Genomic DNA, 11,061 nt, shown 5'->3' with positions numbered 1-11,061 from the left:
TGCGCAAGCACTTGATTTTCAATTCAAATTCTTTTCTACATCATGCTTAAACTGAATAAATTTTGAAAAATGTTCACTTTTGTGTTCTAAAAAGTATACCCAATGGAAACGAGAGAAATCATCCACAAACACCATCACGTAATGAAGGCCGGTATAGCTTGCTGTTCGCGTCGGTCCCAAAAGATCAGAATGAATCAATTCCAATACTATTAAAGCTCTACTCTTTGAGCTTGTGAAAGGAAGACAATGAGACTTGCCATATTGGCAGCCTGGACAAATCTATCATGCGGAATATCTTTAAAGACAGGGGTACCATCAAGAAGTTGTTTTGTGGATATTTTCTGCAACAACTGAAAACCCATATGACCCAACCAAGAATGCCAAAGAGTTGAGCTTGCATTATGACTAACTTTCTTGATATATTCATTCCTAACTAATAAAATATACAAAAATTCTTTTCTTTTTCCACGTAACAGGATACCAATAGCAATATGTTTCACATTAGAAAGTATTTGAAGATCTTTAGGACCAAAAAGTACATACCTTTCTGAATCTGTTATTTGTGATACAGAAGCAAGTTTTTTTTTTCAAACCAGGAACATGATAAACGTCCTTAAGTAGAACATTCCCATCATTCAAATCTTCTTCTTTCGTCACATGCATTGAATTATCAACTATCACAATGGCCTATCACAATGACTTGTTGTAAATTGTCATAAGTTTTGATTTGGTTTTTTTTATTAGATTAGATTTGGTTATTTAAATTAGATTTGATTTGGTTATTTGATTTGATTTAATTTGGTTATTTAGTTTAGATTTGATTTGGTTATTTGAATTAGATTTAGTGTTATTCATGATTCTGTAATGCTATATAATGAGAGATTTCTCCCTTCATTCCATACAAGTGTTATCGGGATTTGGGAGAGCTTTGGGAGTCACATTGTATTTGTTGAGTGACATATTGGTGAGAGTATTTATAGTGTGATAGTGAGGTATTCACTTGTGACACTTTGGTTTATTAGTGATTGGTTCGTGGATGTAGGGGAACTTCTTCTCTCCGAACCACGTAAATATCTTGGTGCCTCTTTGTGTAAATTCGTTCATGGGCGTTGTGAGTACATTTGTTCCACTTTCGGCTCACAACAATTGGTATCAGAGCCTGATTGTGGTATTTGGGGTATTGTGAAAGTTTTGGCCTCATCGACCACTAGACGTGCTCACAATCGTGCTTATTTTCTTGCAAATGGCAAGATCATCTGGAATTAAATCACGGCGTGGATCGAGATTTTTGAGTTCTAATCTTGAAGTAGAGAAATTTGATGGAACCAATAATTTGTTAGATAAAACCTGAGTTTTACCGTTTTTCTTATTCACACGATTTCAGAAAATCGTCAGTTTGACCATTTGACAAATCACGTCGAATGGATCACCATAGTTTTAGACTGAAATTTTGTAGGGATTTAGTTTGAAGATCGGTGTATATCATTGCAGAGGAGCCACTCTATCAACAAACAAGTTGAATAGCTCAAGTGGTTAGAGCTTTGACCTAACATCACAAAGGTCTCAGGTTCGAGTAGAAGAAAATGCGAACCCATCTCGGGCAGGCTCACTCACTCCTCCACGTCGTTGACGTGTGCTGACATCTCCATCACCGCCGCCACGAAGAGGCCAACGCCGTGATGACGGGCGTCAAGTTATCGTTGAGCGAGTGATCAGGGATACTGAACGACGGCATATTGACAAAGTCCAATTATATAACGAATGGATCTTGTTGATGCGCGTCAACCTACAGGCGCAAGGGTTATGGCATGCTGTTGAGCCATAGGAAGGAGAAACGATTGAGTACCATGAGGATCGGTTGGCGTTTGCCGCCATATTACGATCAGTGTCCCCAGAGATGCTGGCATCTCTCTCTCCACCAAGCGCACCGCGCAATCGGCCTGGGAATCCAACATCGAGCAGTTGCGGAAAGAGCTCTCGGAGATCCACTTTAAGGACGGTGAATCCGTCGATGATTTTTCAATGCGGATCACGGGGCTCGCCAACAACATCACCACACTCGATGGCAGCATCAGCGAGACAGAAATCGTGAAGAAGATGCTGCAGGTTGTCCCTGATCACCTCGAGCAAGTTGCGATTTCAATCGAGACATTGCTTGACGTGAACGACCTAACGGTAGAAGAGGTGACCGGAAGACTGCGTAACGTCGAGCAGCGGAAGAAAAATACCATTTCAGCTGTCGACAAGGGGGGTCGTCTACTCCTCACTAAGGAGGAATAATGGCTTGCTCCGTGACAACACCGACGAGAGCAACGGGTCCTCCTCCAGTCGCAAAGACGGTAAGAAGCCATGGATCTCCCACGGGCGCATGCGCGGGAAAGATGGGAATCAAAAGAAGGAGTCGACCAATGGCACAGGCCAATCTGCTCGAACTGTGGGAAGAGAGGACACCTAAGTAGGAATTGCTGGAGCAAGCTTAGGAACAAGGAGAAGGCCGAAAAGGCCCATGTGGCTCAATTCGAGGAGGACGAGCCAGCTCTCTTCATGGTAAGTGCATGTGTCCCCATTGTCGATTTCAAATCCACGGAAATGGAGGTAATCAACAACGATGTTGAACTCGAGAAAGAGCTCCAGCTGGGCGTATCAAAGGTGGCACCAGCTAGGGAGCCAATTCAACTGGAGGAGGAGCGAGTGTTCGCTTAGATCAGCCAGCGGGACGAGCAACACAAGGACCGGCGATGGATCCTAGACACAGGGGCAACAAACCATATGACCGGGGCTAGATCTGCATTCTCCGAACTCGACTCGGGGATCCGCGGGATGGTGAAATTCGGCGACGGATCCGTCGTCGAGATCGAAGGACGCGGCACCATCCTATTCGCTAGCAAGGGAGGCGAGCATCGCAAGCTGACCGACGTCTACTTCATCCCGAGGCTCAAGGCTAACCTTGTGAGCCTGGGTCAACTCGATGAGACAGGCTGTTTCATCTCCATCGAGCGCGGATTACTCAAAATTTGCGATAATCAACGACGGCTGCTCACACAGGCAAGGCGCACGACAAACCGTCTTTACATCCTGGAGTTACAGATAGAGCAACCTGTCAGTCTCTCGGCCAAGACCGAAGAGGTATCTTGGAGGTGGCACGCAAGGTACGGGCATTTAAACTTTCCTGCTCTAGAAAAACTACAAAAGGAGGAGTTAGTGCACGGTTTGCCAGCAATCAAAGGCGTGAACAAGCTGTGCGACGGGTGCCTCATCGGCAAACAGAGGCGCACACCCTTTCCGTCTCGAACATCCTATCGAGCCGATGAGCCGTTGGAGCTTGTACACGGCGATATCAGCGGGCCCATCAAGCCGGCGACCCCAGGCGGTAAGAGTCTCTTCCTCCTGTTAGTCGATGACAAAAGCCGCTTCATGTGGCTGACCCTGCTGCAAGCGAAAAGTGAGGCGGCAGAGACGGTTAAGTGCATTAAAGCGCGAGCGGAGGCTGAATGTGAGAAGAAGATGCGAGTGATGCGCACAGACCGAGGCGGAGAATTCACCTCGACAAGTTTCGGTAAGTACTGTGACGAAATCGGCATACAACGGCACCTAACGGCGCCCAAAGGCGTGAACAAGCTGTGCGACGGGTGCCTCATCGGCAAACAGAGGCGCACACCCTTTCCGTCTCGAACATCCTATCGAGTCGATGAGCCGTTGGAGCTTGTACACGGCGATATCAGCGGGCCCATCAAGCCGGCGACCCCAGGCGGTAAGAGTCTCTTCCTCCTGTTAGTCGATGACAAAAGCCGCTTCATGTGGCTGACCCTGCTGCAAGCGAAAAGTGAGGCGGCAAAGGAGGTTAAGTGCATTAAAGCGCGAGCGGAGGCCGAATGTGAGAAGAAGATGCGAGTGCTGCGCACAGACCGAGGCGGAGAATTCACCTTGACAAGTTTTGGTAAGTACTGTGACGAAATAGGCATACAACGGCACCTAACGGCGCCATACTCCCCCCAACAGAACGGAGTGGTGGAGCGCCGGAATCAGACCATCGTCGGGACAGCAAGGTCATTGTTGGTGACGGCCGGGATGCCTGGGAGATTCTGGGGAGAGGCAGTAATGACGGCCGTATATCTCCTCAATCGGTCACCAACCCGAAGCCTTGACGGGAAGACACCATATGAGGCCTGGTACAACAAAAAACCAGCGGTACATCATTTTCGCGTGTTCGGCTGCGTCGCTTACATGAAGGTAACACGTCCCCACCTCGCCAAGCTCGATCCTAAGGGCTGAAGGTCGTTTTTATCGGCTATGAACCCGGGAGCAAGGCGTACAGACTATATGATCCTGTAGGGGGGCGAGCTCACGTGTCTCGCGACGTCGTCTTCGATGAAAGCACCTTCTGGCAATGGAATGACGTGATCGAGGCAGATCATAATCCAAATCAATTTACGGTGAAGTACCTCGTCACTGAGCCGAAAGAAGGAGGAGCCCAGCATCAGCAGCCGTCACCGCCGCCAGCAGGTGCAACCCCTGAACCAGTGGAATTCGCAAGACCACGGACTGCGGATTCGACGCTGGATGCCGATCACGATACTGATCGGGAGGCCAGGTACCGGAGGATGGACGACCTAGTAGGAGGAGGTGAACCACCTGGATTGGCAGTGCGCGAGCTCGAAGAAGTGGCCGAACTACATGCCATCAGTGCAGATGAACCGTACACCTTCGCCGAAGCAGAAAAGAACCCGTGCTGGCTGAAGGCAATGCAGGAGGAGATGACATCCATCACCGAAAATCAGACGTGGAGTCTGGAGGATATGCCACCGGGACACCAAGCCATAGGGCTCAAATGGGTCTTCAAACTGAAGCGCAACGAAAAAGGAGAAGTTGTGAAACACAAGGCCCGTCTGGTGGCGAAGGGCTACGTCCAGAAGCAAGGAGTGGACTTCGAAGAGGTATTTGCGCCAGTGGCAAGGTTAGAATCCGTTCGTTTCTTACTTGCAATTGCAGCACATTACTCTTGGGAGGTTCACCATATGGACGTAAAGTCTGCTTTCCTTAACGGAGAGCTGAAGGAGACTGTTTATGTCCGACAACCACCTGGCTTCCTGGATAACAACAACCCCAATAAAGTATTGCGCCTGCACAAGGCACTCTACGGACTTCGACAAGCTCCACGAGCCTGGAACGCGAAGCTCGACAGTACCTTACTGTCACTGAAATTCAAACGTTGCGCCTCTGAGCATGGCATGTACACGCACGACCATGACAAGAAGCGACTAATCGTGGGAGTGTACGTCGACGACCTCATAATCACTGGAGGTGACATGGAAGTCCTCGGAAGGTTCAAAAAGGAGATGTCGAAAAACTTCGAGATGAGCGATCTCGGCGTGCTCAGCTACTATCTCGGCATCGAAGTGCAACAGAATTCTACCGGCATCTCTATCTGCCAAAGTGCATACGCAAAGAAGCTGCTGGACACAACTGGACTTGTGGACAGTAATCCTACAAGGACGCCAATGGAGGCCCGACTCCAACTAAGGAAGGCTGGCACTACGACGACAGTCGACTCCACCAATTACCGCAGCATTGTCGGGAGTATGCGCTATCTGGTAAACTCTCGTTCTGATCTTGCTTATTCTGTTGGATATGTGAGCCGGTTTATGGAAGCACCTAGGGAGGAGCATTTAGTGGCTGTCAAGCGCATCCTGCGCTATGTAGCCGGAACCAGAGGCTGGGGTGTAAGATACTGCGCAGGGAGCAGAAAGGAGAAACTCAAGCTAGTTGGCTACAGTGATAGTGACATGGCCGGTGACGTTGATGATCGTAAGAGCACTAGCGGAATGATCTACTTTCTCTCAGGCGGCGCAATCTGCTGGCAATCAACAAAACAGAAGGTAGTTGCTTTGTCTTCCTGTGAAGCAGAATACATCGCCGCTTCGATGGCAGCAACACAAGGGATCTGGCTTGCGCGACTAATGGAAGAACTCATCGGGAGAGAAAGTGATCCACCAATGCTATACGTAGACAACAAAGCTACGATCTCCTTGATCAAAAATCCAGTTTTGCATGAACGAAGCAAGCACATTGAAATCAGATTCCACTACATTCGAGAATGTGCAGATCGAGGGCTCATCAAAATTGATTACATCCGAACAGAAGAACAACTTGGAGACATCTTCACCAAGTCCCTGGCGCGGGTGAAATTTGAAGAACTACGCTCAAAGATCGGAGTTCAAATAGTAAGGTAGATATACTACAGGTTTTAGGAGGAGATTGTTAGATAAAACCTGAGTTTTACCGTTTTTCTTATTCACACGATTTCAGAAAATCGTCAGTTTGACCATTTGACAAATCACGTCGAATGGATCCCCATAGTTTTAGACTGAAATTTTGTAGGGAGTGGCACAGATTTAGTTGCCACTCTCCAGCCAATTTTAGAATCCTTTTTACTTTAAATAGGAGATTTGTTCAGAAAATAAAACAACCTGAACGCAGTCAGAGTTATTTTTCTCTCTCCTTTTTGTTACGCATTTTCCCAATTTCCTCTCACCGAAATTCTGTGAAAACCAACATAATTTTTGTGTTTAGCGAGGTGATTTGCTTGTCCTGCAAGATCTTGATGCTTCTCTCCAAGAGGAGATGCCTGAAGACATGACAGACGCTGAATGGACGAAATTAAATCGACAAGCTTGCGAAATTATTCGATCCTGTCTTGGCAAGGATCAGAAATATCCATTTATGAAGGTGACCATGGCGAAAGAACTATGGGACGCTTGAGGCAAAATATATGCAAAAGAGTGTGGAAAATAAACTCTATTTGAAGAAAAAACTCTTCCGTTTTGACTACAAGAAAGGTATCTCAATGGCTGAACATTTTGATGAATTTAACAAAATCATCACTGATTTGCTCAATCTTGATGTTAAGATTGATGACGAAGGCAAGGCGTTGTTGTTATTAAATTCTTTGCCGGAGTCCTACGAGTTTTTAGTAACCACCCTACTACATGAAATCACTGATATTCATTTTGAAGATGTTTCAAATGCCTTGATGAATAATGAGGTGCGAAAGAACGAAAATAAGGCATATAAAGATTCTAGCTCAAATGTTCTCACTGCTCGTGGAAGGACTTCTACTTGGCAAAGGAGTGAATGTGGAGAGTCCCGATCAAAGTCGAGAGGTAGATCTGATAATTGGAGAAACTTGATAAAAATGAGTGTGCATATTGTCGACAAAAAGCCATTGAAAGAAAGATTGTCCGATCTTAAAAGAGAAGGGGTCGAAGTCCAATGTGGTTAGAGATGACGACACTGATACAGATGATGCCTTGACAATCTCCCTATCAGTCAGCCAAACCAGTGAATGGATTCTTTATTCTGGGTGCTCCTATCATATGTGTCCCAACAGAGAGATGTTTTTGGACTTCAAAGAGTTCAATGGTGGAGTTGTCTATATCGGCAATGATAGTACTTGCAAGATGACGGGAATCGGCTCAGTACAAATCAAGATGTTGGACGGGGTTATTCGAAAACTCAATGATGTGAGGTATGTCCCTAACTTGAAGAAAAATTTGATTTCCCTTGGCGTTTTGGATGCGAGTGGTTATCATATCATTTTGGAATGAGAGAATTTGAAAGTAGCTTGTGGAGCTTTGGTGGCAATTAAAGGAACTAGAAGAGGTAGCATATACTACCTCAACGGAACCACAATAATTGGGCATGCTACTGTGGCAAGTTTGAAAGAACAAGACATATCAAAATTATGGCACATGAGACTTGGGCATGCGGGTGAGAAGGCGCTTCAGACATTGGTGAACCAAGGAGTCCTTAAGGGTGCCACAACTGGTAAAATTGATTTATGTGAACATTGTATATTTGGTAAACAAAAAAATGTGAAGCTTTTACAGGTATACATCAAACAAAGGGCATTTTGGATTATGTTCACACTCATGTATGAGGCCCCACGAAGAATGTCTCATTGGGAGGAAAGAGGTGGTTTGTCACCTTTATTGATGACTACTCAAGGAGAGTTTGGATGTATCCCATGAGGCACAAAAACGAGGTTCTCCAAATCTTCCTAGAGTGGAAGAAAATGGTAGAGAATCAGACGAACAGGAAAATCAAAAAGTTGAGATTAGACAACGGTGGAGAATATACTTATGATCAATTCCTTAAAGTATGTCGAGATGAAGGGATCGTTCGACGCATTTTGTCTCAAGCAGGATTGAGTAAGGCATTTGGGGCTGAGGCTCTCAGTTATGTAGTTCACTTGGTGAATCGTTTACCTGTTTCTGGAAATGGTGGGAAAACTCCGCTTGAGGTATGGTTAAGTACTCCGGTTTGTGATTATGATAAATTGCATATGTTTGGGTGTCTTGCTTATTATCATGTGATAGACTCAAAGTTGGATCCTAGAGCAAAAAAAGTCATGTTTATGGGCTTTAGCAAAGCCGTGAAGGGCTATAGGTTATGGTGTCCAGAAACAAGTAAGATTGTTAATAGTCGAGATGTGACATTCGTTGAGTCTGGAATGTTTTTGCAGGAAATTGAAAATAATGACGAGACATTGAAGCAGGTGGAGAAGGTGGTGTTCTCTCTTAATATGGTTGCTTCAACTGAAGAACCTATTGATCAGGTAGATAATAACTCTAATGTCTTAGAACAGGAGGAGCAAAACATTGTAAATGAAAGAGTGGAGGAACCTGAGTCCATCGCCAGGAATAAACCATGAAAAGAAATTCAAAAACCTGCAAGGTTTGATGATATGATAGCATATGCTTTCCCTTTAATTGATGAAGTTCCCAACAACTACAAAGTTGCTATCCAGAGCCCGGATAGATTGCACTAGCAAGAGGCTATGAATCAGGAGATAGCATCATTGGAGATAAATCAAACTTGGGATTTGGTACAACTTCCAAAAGGTAAGAAAGAAATTGGCTGTAAATGGGTTTTTACAAAAAATGAAGATTCTTCTGGTATACGTTATAAGGCTCGACTTGTGGCTAAAGGCTATGCACAAAAGGAAGGTTTTGATTACAATGAAATTTTCTCACCTATGGTAAAACATTCTTCCATTCGAATTTTGTTGGCTTTGGTTGCTCAATTTGATCTTGAGCTTGTACAACTCGATGTAAAAACTGTCTTTTTGCATGGGAATTTGGAAGAAGAAATATATATGGCACAACCAGTTGGTTTTCGAGTAGTTGGACAGCAACATTTGGTATGCATATTGAAGAAATCTTTGTATGGGCTGAAGCAATCTCCTCGCCAATGGTATAAAAAGTTTGATTATTTCATGGTAGAGCATAAGTATACTCATAGTCAATTTGATCATTGTGTGTATTATCGGTGTCTTGATGATGCATCATTTATCTATTTGCTCTTATATGTTGATGATATGTTAATTGCTTCAAAGAGGCAGGTGGAGATTAATAAGCTCAAAGATCAGCTTTCTAAAGCTTTTGAAATGAAAGACTTAGGCAATGCAAAGAAAATATTTGGAATGGAGATAGAGCGAGATTGAAAAAAAGGTACAGTCTGGTTGATTCAGTCTCAATATCTATGCAAGGTATTGACAAGATTTAGTTTGAATAATTCAATCAAACCTGTTAGTACTCCATTTGCTCCTCATTTCAAGCTTAGTGCTTCCAGGTGTCCAAGTTCTGACGATGACAAAAGGTATATGGAGAATATTCCTTATACAAATGCTGTTGGTGCTTTGATGTATGCTATGGTATGTACTCGACATGATCTTTCACACGCAGTAAGCATGGTGAGTCATTATATGCATAATCCTGATAAAGAGCATTGACAGGCTGTCAAATGAATTCTTAGGTACATTCTTGGTACTATTGATGTTGGTATTAAGTTTTAAAAACAAGAAATGTTTAATCTTGACAACCTTGTAGTTGGTTATGTAGATTCTGATTATGTTGGTGATTTGGATAAACGACGATCTACTACGGGTTATTTATTTATTATGGCTGGTGGACCTATTTGTTGGCGCTCAACACTATAGTCTACTGTTGCACTGTCTACCACCAAAGCAGAGTATATGGCAGTAACGAAAGCTTTTAAAGAAGCTGTTTGGATGTATGGTTTGATCAATGACTTGGGTATTTTGCAGGAACATATAGATGTGTTTTGTGATAGCTAGAGTGCTATTTGTTTGACAAAAAAATCCAGTTCATCATGCTCGTACTAAACATATTGATGTTCGTTTTCACTTTATTCGAGAAATGATTAGTGAAGGGGACATTCGTTTATAAAAAATTGGAACTGCTGATAACCCTGCTGATATATTAACAAAGGTGATCGCTCATGAAAAGTTTTGACATTGTTTGGATTTCATCAACGTTAGAAGAAAGGAGTAGTGCGTTGATGTGGTTGCAACCAACTCAATTATCAACTTGGAGATCTCATGACAAGGTGAAGATTGTTGTAAATTATCATAAGTTTTGATTTGGTTTTTTAGATTAGATTAGATTTAGTGTTAGTCATATCGGAGATTTAATTCTGTAATGCTATATAATGAGAGATTTCTCCCTCCATTCCATACAAGTGGTATCGGGATTTGGGAGAGCTTTGAGAGCCACATTGTATTTGTTGAGTGACATATTGATGAGAGTCTTTGTAGTGTGATAGTGATGTATTTGTTAGATAAAACCTGAGTTTTTACAGTTTTTCCTTATTCACACGATTTCAGAATCTCGGTTTGACTATTCGTTATCACCAAAATTTTATATTGAAATTTTGTAGGGAGTGGCACATATTTAGTTGACCACTCTCCACTGATAATTTATATTTAAGTATGAAATTTGTTGAGAATATTAAACTACCTGATTATTAAACGCAGTCAAAGTTTCATCATTCTCTTTCTTTTACGCATTTTTTTCGAACAACCAATTTCCTCTCACCGAATTTCTCTCAAAACAACAAGTGGTATCAGAGCCAGGTTGAAGCCATCGGTGTATATCATTGCAGAGGAGTCAACCAATCAACAAACAAGTTGAATAGTTCAAGTGGTTAGAGCAGCAACCTAACAACACATAGGTCTTAGGTTCGAGTAGAAAAAAATGCAAA

At 43.5% G+C, this 11,061-nt stretch overlaps 1 long non-coding RNA gene across 1 annotated transcript; it reads left to right on the top strand.

Moving 5' to 3' along the window:
• The first annotated feature begins 782 nt into the window (after positions 1-782).
• LOC111467321 lies at positions 783-10,532 on the top strand. The gene is made up of 3 exons (XR_002714524.1): positions 783-844; positions 1,561-1,567; positions 10,476-10,532. It is a non-coding gene; the product is annotated as an uncharacterized LOC111467321 (long non-coding RNA).
• The last annotated feature ends 529 nt before the right edge of the window (positions 10,533-11,061 follow it).

This window comes from Cucurbita maxima, unplaced genomic scaffold, assembly GCF_002738345.1.
Source record: "Cucurbita maxima cultivar Rimu unplaced genomic scaffold, Cmax_1.0 Cma_Scf00033, whole genome shotgun sequence".
Lineage (NCBI taxonomy): Eukaryota > Viridiplantae > Streptophyta > Magnoliopsida > Cucurbitales > Cucurbitaceae > Cucurbita > Cucurbita maxima.
Note: the sequence above shows the minus strand (reverse complement) of the source record. Positions and strands in the feature narration are given on the sequence as shown.